Here is a 20,307-nt window from a genome sequence, read left to right as displayed (position 1 = left end):
ACCACCAACTCACCAACAAAGAGGCATGCTTCCCAAGTTGTGGCAAAGAAAATTGAGGGGAGAAAATGACTTACCAAGGTCAAAAAATTACTAACATAACCAAACTTAAATTCATAGAGCATCATCATGGACCAATGTGGAAAAACGTCAGGAAACTTCTCCAAGCCAAAACCCAATCCCCAAATTCAAAGTTGCATGTGAGAAATGACCAAATTTTTTGAGAACTCATTATTGTTTGAATGATTAGTATTTCAAACTTACTCTATGTCATAGCCATGAAAAAGGTTGGTGCACCTCAATTAATACTTGAGGTGAGGGTAACTACCACACACCTACTCGCAAGTTTGTGATCACTCGATAAGGAATATTTTTTATGATTAAAATGCTTAGGTAACTGTGGTTTTTTAAATAAATTTTGTTATAAAATATATTAATTATATTATTCAATTAATGCTTCTGTGATCCATATCAAATTTTTGAGAGACTTTTTCAGTGATAATCACATCAAAATTCATTTGTCGACGTGTTTCGAACCAACAAGTGTGGTTCATCGTCAGGACACGATGAAGAATCAGATCATGGTAACCAGTTAAATAGAGACATTGGTCATTCAAATGGCTATTTTTGACCGAAAGAAATGACTTCATTTGACTGGGCTTCAGCTACAAAAAAAAACTGAACCAAGAGTTGGAAATTTTTTTTATTAATTAATTATAAATTAGTTTATTTATTTATTTATTTATGAAATGTTTAAAATTAACTAAAATCATTTCACTAACTTTATATATAACCTTATTTATTATAAATATTATGTTTAATAAAAACTAATTAAAAATATATTAGTTAAACATTATGTATATTTATAAAATTATATATTAGTTAAAAGTTATTTATATTATAAATTTATATATATAATTGAATATACATGTTTATAATTAAAATATTTTAACTATGTTTATATGTAAATTGTTTTATTATAAATATATATGAAGTTTAAAAATCGAATAAAAACACACATGTTATAATTAAATTTTATTTATATTATCACTCTATATAATTGAAAACTTATACTTATCTAAAAATACAATGTATTAATTAAATAAAAGCTAACTTAAAAATATATATTAGTTAAATATTATGTATTTAAACGAAGAAATTAAACTTAATACATAATTATTAAGAGAAATTATTCTCTTCTTTTCATTAATAAAATACATATAAATTTATATTAATAATATTATAGGAATATTATGAAATAAAAAAATAAATAAAAATAAACTAATTTATAATTAATTAATTAAAAAAAACCCTAATTTTTGGTCTAGTCTTTGTAGCTAGGGGCCGATCAAATGTAGTCATTTTTTTGGTAAAAAATAGTCGTTTCTTTCTAGCCGTTTGAATAATCGGTCTCTGTATTTAACTGGTCACCATTATCTTATTCTTCATCTTGTCCTAATGATGAACCATAGTTGCTGACTCGAAACGCATCGACGGATGGATTTTGATGTGATTATCGCTGAAAACCTCTCTCAAAGTATCAATTATATTTTATTATAACCTTTTAATATGAAAAATATAATGTATCTATTTCAAATTATAAATATATTTTCTTAAGATAAAATTTTAAAATATAATAATATAACATTAAATATTAAAAAAATTATATACTTAAATTAATGATACAAACATCTATATTAATTCATTATGCCAATAAGAAAACAAAGTGGAATGAGAATGAAATCCATGGAAGATAATATTATAACTTATCATAAAATAATTAATTTATTTAGGGTGCTTTTTACCATTTTCTTTGTACTTAATATTATTTTATATATATATATATATATATATATATAAATAAAATATCTTAATATTCTGTAATTTATATTTATATATATATATATATATTACTAATTTTTTTAAAATATTTTATGTCTAACTTCATATTAAGTAGGAAAGGAATTATATATCTTTAATGTGGGAGGGTTTGTAATTCCTTTCATATTCAACGTGAAGTTGACCTACATTTAAAAAAAATATTTCAATGGCATCCATAAATAAAATATATTAATGAACACCTTAAGTAACATGATTTTCTATCAACTTTGTATAGAGAGATAAAATAATTGAAAGTAAAATTTCTTATTCTAATCATATTTTACCTTCCAATAAGAGAGAAATGCAATTCTCTTAATGCATAGTATGGTGTTGGCATGTGACTTAAAAAAAATAATAACAAAAATAAAATATTTCTATTTCCACTTTAAGTACAATATTTTAATATCATTTTTATATAAATAGAAAGTAAAAGCTCTCTTATTGGGTGGAAAGACACTTTCTACCACCAATCTTAGAGAGACAATGCTCAACATGGAGTTGACACATGGCATTTAAAAAGTATTAATAACAAAAAAATATTTCAATACCATATATGTGTGTGTGTAGGTGTGTAATTTATTATTGGACATTTAATCCATTTTTTGACCAAATATTTCAATATCAACTACATATATAAGAATTATTTTAGATCCATTTGGATCTATCATGTGTGGAAAGGGATCAAATCCATAAGGTGCACACTTTTTTTAAAGTGAAAAACTTGAAAAAGGGATAACACTTTGAAGAATTTCATCCCTTGTTATGCCAAGTCTATAAATAGTTTAGAAAGAAGTCAAGGTCTTGTTTTAAGGGGTTGTGCTCGCCATTTTAGATCCTCGAGCTTATAGGCATACAAAAGACTTTATCTATGTTTAATGGTAGTAGGGTTTGATTTGAAACTTGAGGCAGTTATGCCTACTTTTTCTCTTGATGGAGTCTATGCCTATTTTGGTGTTTCTGTTTTAACTTATTTGGATGATCGTCTAGGGTGGCATCCTGGTCCTGTTATTAGTGGGTCTGATACTTTCTCTTGTTTCTTTGTAGGGAGGGGAATTCATTGCAGCTGCCTGAGGTGTACCCCTAGGGTGTTAGCCATGTCGTCAAGGCAAAGAATGAGATGCAGAAGGGGACAGGGGGGTAGCACCACTCCTCAGTTCATCGAGGAGCTAGACTCTTTTCTCATGACTTGGTTGCCACCTATTTTAATGCGGTTCTACCAGAGACTAGGAAAGAAATATTAAATTTGGAGGCTTAAGTAGGGATTGAATGTCAGTCTCATTTAGATTCATAGATTATTGAGCAAATGTTGACATGGGTTCCTAATCTTGGTCTTACTAGGGGCAGGAAGAATCAATACTCAAACTAAGTGGTTTTTGCATTGGCATATGAAGACCCTATAGGGTTTGGTGTTGAAGGACAAGCAACTTGAATGTTATAATGTCTTCACTTCCCTGGAAGACATTAAGAGGATGCTTAGGAATCAAATATTTTGTCCGGATAACTTTGATTCTCGCCTGACGAATATAGAAATCCATATCACCTACGATTTAGATGGTGGAGACTAAATGGATCCCCCAGTTTCCAGTGCAAGGGTCCCTACTAGAATCCCCTCCTTAGATAATGATAAATGAGCATGTAGGATGATTTTTCAATGGATAATTTATTGGTTCGTGTTTCTAGTCATGATGGTAAGATATTTGGTGTTTTTCTTCTAGCTCGTTGGGGCCTGTTTATGGCTTGCGAATATGACTATTGTTGTCTTGTCAGGTTCAGTCCTGGAATATGTTTGTAGGTTGGTCTATAGGGCATATTTTTTGGTTTATCGTGTTTCTTTCATTGGCGTGTTCATGATGTACCGAAAGGTGTATTTATAAGGGAGGCCCAAGGCCTATATTGTTGTCTAGGCATTTGTATTTTTTGTAATTGTATGGCGTCAATCTGCTGTCATATGAGAACATTGTATGTATTGTTTGGCTAATATCCATTGGAATATGGAAAACATCAGATTACTATCGGCTTGGGTGCATAACTTAGTCGAGTTTCTTCTTCATTGGCCTTTCATGTTGGCGTTAGAGTTTGATTTTTAGACTGAGTCTAGTTTTTATATTGTAGACGTTGGAGAAGAAAAAATGAACTCTTATGAGAGCTTTCTAGAGAATAATTGCAACCATGTTTTGCTAAGTAATACCAAAGCTTCAATTTACAAAAAAGAATATCAATAATTATTATATAAATGACAAGGATTTAATTTCTATAGAATGTTTTGGAATATTCTTAGTAGTATACACAAATTAAAGACTGAATTTATTTCCAAAGTAGTTAAGCCTTTTTTTTCCATTTAATTAAATTAATTGATTAAAAAAAATGTCATATGAACATGTGTCATATGAAATGAGTTATGGTTTTTCGGGCTATGGTATTGATAAGTCATAGTATTTTCTCATGGTTGTAACAAAATTCATTTGCAAATTATGAATCTCCATGATAATATGGGGATGAATCTCCATAATTAAGAATATTGTTACATATTTTTTATAATTTATATATGCTTAACATATATATTAATTATTTTTATTATTAATAGTAATAGTAATAATAATTTTAAATAAAGTTATAATTTATTTATTGTAATAATATTAGCAACTTGAGATATATGGTGAAGTGTTTTGATTCTTATTATGGATTGATTCCTATTGAGATTTACCAACGATTCAATAACCATTTAATTTATATAGTTTCACTAGTACTAATGGTTGTGAGCATAACATATCTCCATCACATTTGTTTCTATGATCCTTAAACAATCACATTAAGTTCTTATTCATCGAACTTTAATAGTTGGTGGTATCTCATATCATTGTTTTTATTAATTATTTTTTTGGGGTCTTCACAACCTTTAATACTAATTTGTATATAGAAAAAAACCTCAAGGAGAGTTCCTTTTGGAATATCTATTCATATATAATTAGATTTCTTTCTTGATCTTGATAAATTTCCCAATTATCAGATCCAACTCTACTTGGAAGGGAGTCTATTCAACCATTATGTTGTTTTAAGAAGACATTATTTTATATTTTGTTTTCTTTAAACCTATGATAATAAATCTGATGCTTCATCTTTATAATATATAATCTAAATTTTGGTTATTCCATTTGACACTTAGGCTGCAAAAATTGAAGATTGAGATAAATATTACTACATTACCAGATCTCACACTTTATATTTAGTTTTATCTTTTGTTTACTATATGGAGTTTCACATAGGATTTCCCTTACAAATTATGGTTTCTCTATCTTTACTATTGACCTAGGTGGCTTTAGGAATGCTCAAAAATTAAAAGTGACCCTAGAAAGATTTAGAAGTCAAAGGTGTCTATGGAAAAGCTCAAAAATAAAAGTCTTCAAAATGTAGCCAAACCAATACCAAGTTGTAGTGCTCGTCATTAGGATTCTGGTAGCGCATATGACACTCAAATTCGAGTCCGACCAACTTATGGCTCTTTAAAATTTGACACGACAAGAAAACAAAGGGGCCCATTGTGTGCCACATGGTATCCCAGTCAAGAAGTGGGGCCCATGGCATACATAGTAGTCCATCATCATTTACACTTAGTGCTAAATCATTGGCTCTTTTTTCCTGTAAAAAGACATATATATATATATATATATATATATTTTCCATAAAAGACAAAAGAAAATAATATTAAAATATAACCATATAAAACAAAAAAAATATATATATTAAAATATTGTTATAACAATAAACAAAATCATTTTATGGTTTGATTGGTTATATTATAAAACAAAAATGAAATGTGTTATAACATCAACAGATATATATATTATTGGCATATGGTGGGTAGTACATATATGGTTTATACTATATATAGATAAACCAATGTAACGGTCATACAACAACATTAACAAAAATTAGCAACAATTATTTCAAATGGTTGTGGTCGACATTTATTTTAAACAAAGTTTTAAAACCATATAAAAATAAGGTTTAACCACTTTACATGGTAGAGTATATATATATGACATTTGTTATAACGATAACGAGTATGGTCATGGTTTTTACCTCAGACCTACCCAAACCCAATGTTTTAACATCAAGTGGCAACCGACAAGCCCGAGCAAGGGCCTTTGTTTATTTCACCCACATGTCTTTATTTAAAGCCTAATTCAATTTCATGGAGGGGCATAAAAGAATGAAGTGCCGAACGAAGGAACTATGAGCAGCAGAGCCAGCTGGAACCCTTCCTAGGTGGGCACGTTTTTAATGAGAATTTTTTAGAGAATTTTTTAGAGCAATATTTTATAGAACATTCTCATGTAAAATCTTAAAGAGAATTTTGGAGATTCCTTTTGAGCAAAAATTTCACAATGTCAGATTCATGCCGAGTTTGTACTCAAACGAATTAGAATTTCACTAGGAGTATGATGGCGCGATCCATTTTTTTGGTTTGAGAAACAAAATTTCAGTCAACATGCAGAAGAAAATCTTTGTGGAATCATGAGGAATCTAAAATATTTCCTTATGGCCAATTTTTCACAGTGACAGAGTCATGTCAACTTTATACTCAAACGAACCAAAATTTCACCAGGAGTTTGACGGCGTGATTGATTTTCTGATCTAAGCAATGAGATTTCAGTCAACCTGCAGAACATAATCTTTGTGGAATCAGGAGAATCTAAAAGATTCCCTTAGGACCAATTTTTCACAGTGACATAACATAATCATGTCAACTTTATACTCAACGAACTAGAATTTCACCAGGAGTTCGATGCCGTGATCATGTTTTTGATATGAGCAATGAAATTCCATTCAACCAGTGAGAATGAATCTTTGAGGAATCTTTGAGATTCCCAAGGCTCCAGATTCTGACGATGTCAGAAGGGGGTTGAGTTTACAGTCATTTGACACGATTTTGCAGCACGAATTCAATAGCGCATTCCATTTCATCAGTAGAGTTGCGAATTTTTAGGTCATCCCTGAAAGTGGAGGTATATAATGTAGCGATACCATGTCTTTCTTTTGATTTGTTGAGATGATGATTTTGTTGTTGAGATCCTTGTTACCATTATGTTGAAGGATACTTGTATGCCACGTTATGTGAGAATTTATTATTTTTTCATGCCAAAGGAGGGCTCATATGAGTGAGATTTTTACAGGAGAACATCTCGTGGAGAGACATGCCACTCTAGTTGAAGAAGTTTATCCTTGTAATGACAAATAATTTACCATCTACTCATCATCATCTTGCATCATTTAATGAAGAGGCCTTACCACTTTTGGAACTAGGCCCAGAGACGTAACCCACACTGGGTGAACTCCATTATCAATGTGTGTGTGTGTGCTTTTGTTTGATGGTTGTCATTACGTTTCATCTTTTTTAAAGTACGCACATGTGGTTTTTCATACTCTTTCACATGCAATTATGCTAACATCACAAAAGTAAAACATCTTAGTTAATTCTAATAGATGAGAGATCTGGATCAATTTTTTTATCAAAACGATCTTCTTGCTGATGTGAATTTCGAGTTTGAATACCAAAGATTGAACGTGCAACGAGAAGGAAAATGGAGAAGAACAATGATCTCTATGAGGACCTCCTTAGGATGGCATGCATGGTAAATATAATGTATGCAGATTATGAGGAGAAAATGACAAAAGGGGAATAGGAGAAAGAAAGAGTAGAGGATGATGCTATATCTCCATCTTCCAGTGATTATTCATCTTCTTCATCGTCTTCTCATCATTCATATGAGGAGATCAATCAAAGCCTTGAAGCAGCGAATGATGAATTGAGGAGACTTCTATGAGAAGAAAAAGAGCAGAAGTAGAGATTGCAACTTTAGTTATGAACCATAGAAGAAACCTTGGAAAAATTGAAGTGAAACAAAGGCTTAGCGAAGCCACCATCACCTACTTTATAATTGCCAGCTGAGGTAAACAATGTTTATCATTCTTCAATTTCATTTTCACATGATACTATTTCTATTGGAAGCCTTGAGGTACCCATTTCAGGAACGTGCCTGGGACTCCTTACCAAAATGGGATACACTGAAGGAAAGTGCTTGAAGGTAGCAAAAGCTTCCAAGGAATTGTCAAAACCATCGAGGAAAGAGAATAATGGAAACACATCACAATCCTCCCATGAAAATGCACATTGCAAAGTAAGAGCTAAGGCAAGCTCTCGTCGCCATGATTGCACCAGAGACATCCAAGAGAGGTATAAAAAGTCTCAGTATTCTAAAGTTCACTTTGATTACAAGCACATTTTTAATGATGAATAGAAAGCATGGCATAGAAAACCATGTAGTTTTTGTGGCTTTCATAACCATGTGGTTGCAGAGTGCTACAAGAGAATGACAACAAGAAAGAGGATGAGATGTGAAATGCCTTCTCCACATCAGGGAAGGAAGAAGGTAAAGTAGGTCTAAAGGAAGAAGAGTTTTTGCAGTCATTGCAACAGAGGTGGACATCAAAGAGCCACATGCTGGAGGCTCCATCCAAAGCAGTGTCTCAAGCACAAAGCGCCCATACAGGTTCTAGTTGGAAAAAAATTTGAACAAGTGAATCATCTCTAGGATGATGACCCATTCACTTTGATGAGTGAGAGATGATTTTACTAGATATAGTAGCTGGTCATGGCCACATTTTGTAAACCATGTGTTGTGATATAATTTTAAAGGTGAAGATGTGTTTTCCATCACTTATTAAAGCAACAATGATGTTTTGGCCTCTTTTAGCTGATAACTAGGGTATTGGTTTCTATTATGTTGTACACTTGACCAAAAAGTGTGTTCTATAAACTCTTGGCAAGTATGGGGATGCTTGGGTCATGATTAGTCATGTAATTGAACATATATTTTGCAAATATTCTATTACACGTTTGCAGTGAATGTAGGTGTCGGTTCATCACTTATGGCTTCAAAGGACAAGGGTGAAGGAGAAGGAAGTGTAACCTGTCAGGGCACTTATTGTGCAGACAATGTAACACAATAGTTTTAAATTATGTTCATGCTTTTAGAGGACCAAAAGCTCCTCAGTGGGGAGGAATGATCCAGGTGGCTCCAGAAATAATCAGAAATTAAAATGTGACTCCAGAAAGGCTCAAAAGTCAAAGGTGACTCTAGAAACGCTCGAAAATCAAAGTATTGAAAATGTAGTCAAACCACTAACAAGTTGTAGTTCTCATCACTATAATTTTGATGGCATAGACGACACTCAAATCTGAGTCCATATGACCATCTTATGGCTCTTTAAATTTTGACATGACAAGCAAAAAAAGGGGCCCATAGTGTGCCACATGGTATCCCAGTTAGCAGATGGGACCCACAACGTACATGGAAGCCCATCATCCATTGACCCTTGGTGCTCAATCATTAACTCTTTGATCCTAAAAAAAGATAAAAAAAATATAATAATTTCATAAAAGACAAAGGAAAATAATATTAAAATATAACCATATAAAAATGGTTAACCATATAAAATAAAATCTATGTTAAAATATTGTTATAACCATCAACAAAATCATTTTATGGTTTGAATAGTTATATTATAAAATAAAAATGAAATGTGGTTATAACACCAATGAATATATATATATATATATATCTTATTGGCATATGGTGGGTAGTACATATATGGTTTATACCATATATATTGTTGGGAGGTATAAATGCTAGATTTACACCTACATTTAAATTGTCAATCCGTGGTTGTAAGACTTAGAGACGTAGCACCATATATGCCAGAATACGACCTCAGGGACTTGTAAGATCAAAACAATTTGAAAAGGGGATCATTCAAGAAAAGACATTCCAAAGTAAACAAACTGCAACAAATAAAGAATGCAAAGCTTCTTAAAAGACTAGAACTAAGCTGCAAATATGAAAGCATGAAACAAATTCAATTTCAAACTATTTTAAAATATGTACTTAAGAAAAATCATTAAATGTTTCTTGCTACTAGAAAGGAATTGCAGTGTTCAATTTAAGAAATTTAAGTTTGTTGATTGGAGATATCTTCAAAGAGTTTCGTTGGACAATTTAGGAACTTGCACTGAAAGTATCCTCATGTTAATTATGGCATTAAATTATAATGATGAAAATTTAAAATCCTAGGATTAAAAATGCTTATGAATGCCAAAATAGTATTAATTAATTAAATCGGAGTTTCCAACAATCATATCATAATTATTATATCCATTATAAATCCTTGCAATTGAAAATCTATTTCGTTAGATAATGAATTGAACATAGCAAAGAGTGGAAATGATGAACACAAATAAAAGAAATGATGGCTAACTAAATATACTTAGAAATAAATTCTAGAATAACGACATCACTGAATTCATGAATCAAACCTGCATAATTAAATATCAAAACATAAAAGAGATCTAAAAAACGAAATTGCAGAATCAGAATTTAAGTCACTCACGTATGAAATCAAATGCAGTAAAATAAATCACACCAATAGGAAATAAAATGTAGTGAAATAAATAAATCCTAAGAAATTTAGTAACGAGTTGGCTGATGGGCCCAACCACCCAGCTCAATCTTCCTCTAAAAAACTAAATCAAAACACCATCTTCAGAAATTCGAATTAGCATGGAAAATATAAATTAATTGCAAAATCATATTGTTATTGAAACCAAATTGCATGAATGCTAAATAATTAAATGCTAGGCTCCAGTGGTCCCCTCCAGGGATCATTACATTGGGCTCAGATTCCTTTCATGGAACAATTGAAATCTTGACTCTGCAAATAATACAATGTACAGGTTTGATTTCCATGTACCCTAGCATTCTTCTGCAATCCCAGCGATCTTGTGCGATCCCATCCTCCCTATGCATGAACAACAATCTCCATTATATAGCAACAGTGCTGCGTCTAAAATCAGATTGATTGTTATATGGAATATAAATTTGGGATCGTTGTTAATATAAATTAGTTACAATCAAAACAACAGGATTTGTTTCCAATTGGGTTCGGGCTGGTGATTGGCTTCTATAAATAATTGACTCTTACGCATTGCTGGCAGAGGCACATCAAGGCACAACTGGCTGAGCTCCGGTGGTCTGCTATATTTGTCCAACTCCTTTCCTCAACAGCACAACAGACACATTCACCACAGTATTAAAGAGATATGCCTTCCCTTGTTTTTTCCATGGTGATCCAAAACATAAAAGAAGCCAAATGAAGTTCCAATGTTGTACTTTGCAAGCCTCAAAGCAAAGAATTTCTCTCCTTAAGTCTATGTTATATTGTTGAGCTATACGACCTATGAATCCAAAAGGAAGTTGTAGTCCTTCTTTCTTAGCAATATATTCAAGTACTTCAACTATTTTCTCCTTTGAAGGTGAATTGACGCGAATATTCAGGCAACGGAATCTCACTCCTTCAAGTACTTTCGACACACTATCAAAAATAAAAATGTTCAGCATGCTCCACTGTAGACTTCCATTGTGCATCAGACAGAGTGTTGAGCCTCTTTAGAAAGCTTATCAACTTTATTGAGAACAAGCACTTTGAAGCATTTATTCCCATTTAAATCAATGTGCCTACTCTTAGCCATTTCTTTGATAATCTCTTAAACAACATATTTATCTTAGAAACCTGCATTACTAGGATTCAATTCCACATGATGATTATTTGATACTGTTGTCAACTCCACATCAATGGTCTTTGTACCAGCCTCAATCTTCGATGGATTTTTTTCTACCTTCACCTTCTCAGCCCTTTGACCAAATATATCCTTAAGTAAATCCATGATTAAAGTTTCCTTTCCGGCACCAGATGGTCCATAGAATAGTAGATGAGGGCAGTCCTACTCAGAAACCATTTGGCTTCTACGATGACATGGCATGGAGGCTTATCCAAACACCGTGACATATCTATTTAAACCAGTGTTGTGAGGAGCACACAATATCAATTTTCTCATTTTATTTACCGCCATGACTTTGGTGTTTTCCTCTTGCAAGACCTTTCTTTTTCTTTGCTTTTGACTTCAAGCATACACTGAAGAGCGTTACCCTAGCCGACCAGCACATGCAAGTAACCTCTCACCATACGTAATTGTTGGTGAGATAGCTGAAACTTCAAACCAGTTTGAGTCAGCATACACAAAGCACATTCCTCCGACAAAACTTGGACTACCATATATTTTAATGAATCACGTCTTTGGTCATGGACCTGCACTCTCCTCCATTCATTGGTTGATGACTTTGCATTATTTTCCTTGATCATTGTAGTTGTATACAACCATTCCATATTGTTGATGTTCCAAGCTCATAGCCATGGATGCGCACTGTACTTGTATACTCATTTTGTAGCATTGGACTGCATACAAAACCATTCTCATATTTCCAGAAATTGGGAAGCTAGCAATAAAAATTTCTTGCATTAACAATGAACATTAATGAACTAGCATTCTCAGTCCAATCAATTTTTTCTTGTGAAGAATCTCATAAGCATAAGATGTTCTTGACAGTATCATATGGTTGTTGTTAAACTTTTCCTGAGAGAGTGCAATCTTGCCATGAAATGGGCCAATGAATGAGATAGTGTAGGTATGTGGTTTTTACATCTTTTTCATTGAATTCGTGTTGTTTCTTCTGTGAATCCGTACTCAAATATGTTTCCTCTTCCATACTCAAATGCATTTTAAGAAGCACTCCTGCACTACTGGTGCTAGACTTATTCATTTGCCACCAAGAAGACATATTATTAATGAAATTTACACACAAAACATTCTTTGAGAATGATTTATTAATTTAATAGATATTGTCTCTAAATGCCTCTAACTATTAGCTTAAGAAGATAATAATGATTAAAAACACTAGTCACAAGCATAGAATTATTCGATAAAAGTTGTAAAAATTTGGGCAAAAAGGCAGCTCAACATCCCCCCACATTGATCTTCTTGCACGTCCTTGTGCAATCCAAACCTTTAGACTATAAAACTATGAAATAATGCAGGGGAAATGTTTGAAGATCAAACTATGCTTCCGATAAATGTCAGCAAAAATTTCAACAATGATGAAGATGCCTGGTATTTTAAAGCATTCATTAGCTTGCAACATAACTATTACAATACCACTACTACAATATCGGTTGAAACCATGTTACAATTCTAATGATATTATCGATTGTAGGAATGTAACAAGATCAGGTACAAAAGGTAGACATTATGGATAAAACGTATTGCACATACCTGTTATCTTGACCCAAATGAACTCCTGGTTTTGTTTCTGTCCAGAGTCTTATGATAAAAATCAAATTTTGCTTAAAAAGGTGCAATTTTCAAGAAGACTATCACAAGATTTCTACACCTATTATAACAATATTGTACCTAAGTCATGTATCATGTATTTAGAGGTAACTACAATCAATACACATTGCTACCAATCAACACTTTGTGAGTAAACATGATTGAGTATTTCATCACTTCAAATACCATAAGAATTAAAGTTATGATACTAGAAAAGGGAAAGCAATATGACACTTTCGTGGACCAATCAATAACCTCTTTATTGAACACTTAAATTTCGTTAACATTCGGATTCAAAATGAAGTTTCTTCTTAATCTAGTACAAAGAATTACCTTCACTAAGGGTACCACTTCATTAAAGATTCTTGATTTTTGAAATATAGAACTCAAAGCATCATATCCAAATCGTCGTAAAACCATTGTCCAAGAATTAAAATGACGAGTTTCAGGGAAAGAGAAGGATAACCAATAAAATCATAGTATATGATCAAATTTAATACCACAGACATGGCCCTGCTACCTGCAGGTGTCCATAACCTCGGCGGGGATGTCTTTTAACCCAATGAAATGTTTGTGTCCCACTTACTAGATATAGATTTAGAGTTAGATTATTGGACTTTTAGATGAAGGCCACTGTCCTGGCTTGGTAACCAGCTGATGGCAGTTCCACTCACAAAACGTAACATGAAAGAATAGGCCAGCTCGTGATGAGACCTCCTGTCTTACAACTTTTCGGCTGAAAGACATTATTTTGGCTTGGTGACCAACAACAGTAATGTCATGCATGTTAGGTCTTATGATCATGGTAGGTCAGGTCATCACAAGACCTCCTATCCTTCCTTGAATCGTTTATAAACTCTGATTATGATTAACCTTTAAAGGTTACTAAATAAGTGGGGAGATAGATCTACTCCTTAAGAGTACAGGATGGCGTGAAAAGTTTTTAATGACTAATCATTACTGGCTACTTCCTCTACCCTAAAGGCTTATTAAAAATATCCCAAATAATGATTGAAAGATTCTTTGAGTTAATAATGCTAGTGTTCTCATGAAAAACTTACTATGATCTTTTACAAGAGTGTTACACCATAGGAGGCTCTCCAATAGTACATTGTAAGAGAAACTAAAAATATATATCTCAGACAACAAATAATTAGAGTGATTAATCATGGTTACTTTTGCAAAATCATGACGTATTAGAGTGAATTGTACTCAACAAGATTTGTCACAGATGTGTGTGTTAACAACTAATATGGATTAAAAGAAATTTCAGTGGCAGTTCTTTAAAAATCAAAACCCTAATAGTATTATCATAACATATTTTATTCATGGCATTAATTTATTCTCCTACCCTATTCTACCCTAAAAAGTGGAAGACTCCTTTTTAAGTGTAGGATTACTTCCAATGCATCCACGTGTGCAACAAAAGGATAATTATACTCATGTTCAAATTCGAAGAGTATATACAAGAAAATACCAGAACATGAGGTACCAACTACACTAACTGATGTGATGCTACAAGTTGTCGAATGATAAAGGAGGAGTGGATATTGATAGTCATTTGGAACCAGGATTCTATGGGATCCATATACTCTTGGTTACTTGATTCATGGGAAACATCCAACACATCGTGCAAATCCTCCACATTTCCTTGTCTATCCTCTAAAGTGCAGGTCGGATCAGATAGATGTTTTGCTTCTAATGGCTTCTCCTCATCATGCATGATCCACAGCTTCTCGGTCTCCTTAGGAAGATCTTCTGGATCTTCATGAATCTTCTCTTCCAGAGGAATAGACCTTTCTCTGATTGATGCCAAAATGTGATCTTTTTGTGAAGCAGAGACCCCAGCTTCTGCTAGAATTTGAGATAATTCTTGGAATAACATCACACTTCTTGACATTTCTTGCTAGATGGAAAATCTGATTAGCACCAAACTTGAAATCTTCGTTTATTCGGGCAACCAAACTTTGGAGTGACCCAAACAAAAGTGGATGCATGGCTCTTCACTCACGTCTTACCATCATCTCCACCCTTTAGTTGCCCTGCGATGGTAAAGGAAAAAAATAAATAAATCAACAAATCTCAATTGCAGTAAAGAAAAAAACCACACTTGCAGTAAAGAAAATCACTCATTTGCAGTAAAGAAAACTTGACTTGTTAGATTTCTTGCAATACCGTCCAGTGTGCTTCAGCAAGCAAGGGAAATCTCATTAATCTAAAAATTCAATTGCGAAGAAAAATCATAGGCTTATCCTACAACACCTCCCTAGCAACGGCACCAAAATGTTGGGAGGTATAAATGCTAGATTTACACCTACATTTAAATTGTCAATCAGGGGTCGTAATACTTAGAGACGTAGCACCATATATGCCAGAATACAACCTCAGGGACTTGTAAGATCAAAACAATTCGAAAAGGGGATCATTCAAGAAAAGATATTCCAAAGTAAACACACTACAATAAATAAAGAATGCAAAGCTTCTTAAAAGACTACAACTAAGCTGCAAATATGAAAGCATGAAACAAATTCAATTTCAAACTATTTTAAAATCTGTACTTAAGAAAAATTATTAAATGCTTCTTGCTACTGGAAAGGAATTGCAGTGTTCAATTTAAGAAATTTAATTTTGTTGATCGGAGATATCTTCAAAGAGTTTTGTTGGACAATTCAGGAACTTGCACTGAAAGTCTCCTCATGTAAATTATGGCATTAAATTATAATGATGAATATTTAAAATCCTAGGATTAAAAATTCTTATGAATGCCCAAATAATATTAATTAATTAAATTAGAGTTTCCACCGATCATATCATAATTATTATCTCCATTATAAATCCTTGCAATTGAAAATCTATTTCGTTAGATAATGAATTGAACACAACAAAGAGTGGAAATGAGGAATACAAGTAAAAGAAATGTTTTCTAACTAAATATACTCATAAATAAATTCTAGAATAATGACATCATGAAAATCCTGAATCAAACCTGCATAATTAAATATCAAAACATAAAAGAGATCTAAAAAATGAAATTGCAGAATCAGAATTTAAATCACTCAAATATGAAATCAAATGCAGTAAAATAATTCACACCAACAGGAAATAAAATGTAGTGAAATAAATAAATCTTAAGAAATTTAGTAACAAGCTCACTGATGGGCCCAACCACCCAGCTCGATCTTCCTGTAAAAAACTAAATCAAAACACCATCTTTAGAAATTCGAATTAGCCTGGAAAATATAAATTAATTGCAAAATCATATTGCTACAGAAACCAAATTACATGAATGCTAAATAATTAAATGCTGGGCTCCAGTGGTCCCCTCAAGGGATCATTCCACTGGGCTCATATTCCTCTCATGGCGCAACTGAAATCCAGACTCTGCAAATAATACAATGTATAGGTTTGACTTCCATGTAGCCTAGCGTTCTTATGCAATCCCAGCGATCCTGTGTGATCCCGTCCTCCCTATGCATGATCCCATTATATAACATAAGTGCTGCCTGTAATTAACCAGATCATTTGTTATATGGCATATAAATTTAGGATCATTGTTAATATAAATTAGTTACAATCAAAACAAGAGGATTTGTTTCCAATTGGGTTCGGGCTGGTGACTGGATTCTAGAAATAATTGACCCTTACACACTGTTGGTAGAGGCACATCAATGAACAACTGGCTAAGCTTCAGTGGTTTGCTATATTTGTCGCAACTCCTTTCCTCAACATCCAAACAAACACGTTCACCACAGTATTAAAGAGATATGCCTTCCCTTGTTTTTTCCATGGCGATCCAAAATGTAAAAGAAGCCAAATGAAGTTCCAGTGTTGCACTTTGCAAGCCTCAAAGTAAAGAATTTCTCTCCTTAAGTCTTTGTTAGATTGTTGAGCTATATGACCTGTGAATCCCAAAGGAAGTTGTAGTCCTTCTTTCTTAGCAATATATTCAAGTGCTTCAACTATTTGCTCCTTTGAAGGTGAATTGATGCAAATATTCAGGCAACGGGATCTCACTGCTTCAAGTACTTTCGACTCACTATCACAGCATAAAACTATTCAGCATGCTCCACTGTAGACTTCCATTGTGCATCGGAGAGAGCGCTGAGCCTCTTTAGAAAGCTTGTCAACTTTATTGAGAACAAGCACTTTGAACCATTTATTCCCATTTACATCAATGGGCCTACTCTTAGCCATTTCTTTGATAATCTCTTAAACAACATATTTATCTTGGAAACCTTCATTACTAGGATTCAATTCCACATGATTATTACTTGATATTATTGCCAACTCCACATCAATGGTCTTTGTACCAGCCTCAATCTTTGATGGTTTGTTTTCTACCTTCACCTTCTCAGCCCCTAGACCAAATATCTCCTTAAGTAAAGCCATGATTAAAGTTTCATTTCTGGCACCAGATGGTCCATAGAATACTAGATGACGATAGTCCTTCTCAAAAACCATTTGGCTTCTATGATGACATGGCATGGAGGCTTATCCAAACACCGTGAAGTATCTATTCAAACTAGTGTTGTGAGGAGCACACAAGATCAATTTTCTCATTTTATTTACCACCATGACTTTGGTGTTTTCCTCTTACAAGACCTTTCTTTTTATTTTCTTTTGACTTCAAGCATACACTAAAGAGCATTACCCTAGCCAGTCAGCGCATGAAAATAACCTCTCGCCATACGTAATTGCTGGTGAGATAGCTGAAACTTCAAACCAGTTTGAGTCGACATCCACAAAGCATATTCCTCCAACAAAACTTAGACTAGCATATATTTTAGTGAATCACATCTTTCGTCATGGACCTGCACTCTCCCCCATTCATTGGTTGATGATTTTGCACCATTTTCCTTGATCATTGTAGTTGTATACAACCATTCATATTGTTGATGTTCCAAGCTCAGAGCCATGGATGCGCATTGTACTTGTATACTCATTTTGTAGCATTGGACTGCATACAAAACCATTCTCATATTGCCAGAAATTGGGAAGCTAGCAATAGACATTTCATGCATTGACAACGAACATTAATGAACTAGCATTCTCAGTCCAATCAATGTTTTCTTGTGAAGAATATCATAAGCATAAGATGTTCTTGACGACATCATATGGTTGCTGTTAAACTTTTCTAGAGAGATTTCAATCTTTCCATGAAATGGGCTGATGAATGAGATATCGCAGGTATGTGGTTTTTACATCTTTGTCATTGAATTCGTGTTGTTGCTTCTGTGAATCCGTACTCAAATATGTGTATTCTTCCCGTATTGAAATGCATTTTAAGAAGAATTCCTGCACTGTTGGTGCTAGACTTATTCATCTGCCACCAAAAAGACATATTATTAGTGAAATTTACACACAAAACATTCTTCGAGAAGAATTTATTAATTTAATAGATATGTCTCTAAATGCCTCTAACTATCAGCTTAATAAGGTAATAATGATTAAAAACACTAGTCACAAGCATAGAATTATTTGATAAAAAATGTAAAAATCTGGGCAAAAAGGCAGCTCAACATATACATAAACCAATGTAATGGTCATACAACAATAATGACAAAAATTGGCAACAGTTATTTCAAATGGTTGTGGTCGACATTTATTTTAAACAAAGTTTAAAAACCATATAAAAATATGGTTTAACAACTTTACATCGTAAAGTATGACGTTTTCTATAACGATAATGGGTATGGTCATAGGTTTTGACCTCAGACCTACCCAAACCTAGTGTTTTAACATCAGGTGACAACCGACAAACTTAGGCAGGGGCCTTTGTTTATTTAGCCCAGAGGTTTTTATTTAAAGCCTAATTCATTTTCATGGAGGGGCGTGGAAGAATGGAGCATCGAACGAAGGAACTATGAGTAGCAGAGCCAGGTGAAACTACGCCCAGGTGGGCACATTTTTCGAGAGCATTTTTTAGAAAATATTTGAAAGGAACATTCCACAAAATATTCCCATGTAGAATCTTGAAGAGAATCTTTGAGATTCTTTTTGAGCCAAAATTTCACTATGTCGTATTCATGCCAAGTTTATACTCAAACGAACCAGAATTTCGCCATGAGTCTAATGGTGCGATTGGTTTTCTAATCTGAGCAAAGGAATTTTAGTCAACCTGCAGAACAAAATCTTTGTGGAATCATGAGGAATCTAAAAGATTCCCTTGGGGCTAATTTTTCATAGTGACAAAATCATGTCAACTTTATACTCAAACGAACCAAAAATTTTCTAGGAGTTTGATGGTGTGATCGGTTTTATGATTTGAGCAACAGAATTTCATTTAGCCTGCAGAACATAGTATTTGTGGAATCATGAGGAATCTAAAAGATTCCCTTGGGGCCAATTTTTCACAGTGACATAATCATGTCAACTTTATACTCAAACGAACTAGAATTTCACTAGGAGTCTAATGACGTGATCGGTTTTCTGATTTGAGTAGCCAAATTCCAGTGAACTAGTGAAAAGGAATCTTTGAGATTCCCGGGGGTCCAAATTTTGACGGTGTTAAAAAGGGGTCGATTTTACGGTCATTAAACATGATTTCACGCCACAAATTCAATGGTGCAATACATTTCATCAGTAGAGCTATGCATTTTCAGGTCATCCCCAGAAGTGGAGGTATATGATGCAGTGATTCCATGTCTTTCTTTTGATTTGCTGAGATGATGATTTTGTTGTTGAGATCCATGTTACCATTATGTTGAAGGATGCTTGTATGCCACATCATTTGAGAATTTATTATCTTCTCATGCTGAAGGAAGGCCCATATGAGTGCGATTTCCTATAGGAGAACGTCTCGTGGAGAGACATGCCACTCTAGTTGAGGGAGTTTATCCTTGTAATGACAAAGAATGTACGATGTACTCATCATCATCTTGCAACATTTCATGAAGTGACCTCCCCACTCTTGACACCAGGCCCGGAGACATAACCCACATTGGGTGACCTGTGTTATCAATGTGCGTGTGTATTTGATTTGATGGTTGTCATTATGTTTCCTATTCTTCAAAGTATGCACATGTGGTTTCTCATACTCTTTCGCATGAAGTTTTGCTAACATTACAGAAGTAAAAAATCTTGGTTAATTTCGGTAGCTGAGAGATCCGGATCAACTATAGATTTGACACATAACTTAATGTTTCATC

The 20,307-nt window shown here is 33.4% G+C and overlaps 2 pseudogenes; both read right to left on the bottom strand.

Annotated features, from left to right (window-relative positions):
• Window positions 1-10,970: 10,970 nt before the first annotated feature.
• On the bottom strand, window positions 10,971-11,731 carry LOC149219853 (replication factor C subunit 3 pseudogene; annotated as a pseudogene).
• A 5,115-nt stretch (window positions 11,732-16,846) lies between these two features.
• LOC149219852 (replication factor C subunit 5 pseudogene) lies at window positions 16,847-17,620 on the bottom strand (annotated as a pseudogene).
• Window positions 17,621-20,307: the final 2,687 nt, after the last annotated feature.

The sequence above is a fragment of the Pinus tabuliformis genome, chromosome Q (genome assembly GCF_031772625.1).
Source record: "Pinus tabuliformis cultivar Carrire ecotype Pingquan chromosome Q, CPIR1, whole genome shotgun sequence".
Classification (NCBI taxonomy): Eukaryota; Viridiplantae; Streptophyta; class Pinopsida; order Pinales; family Pinaceae; genus Pinus; species Pinus tabuliformis.
Note: the sequence above shows the minus strand (reverse complement) of the source record. Positions and strands in the feature narration are given on the sequence as shown.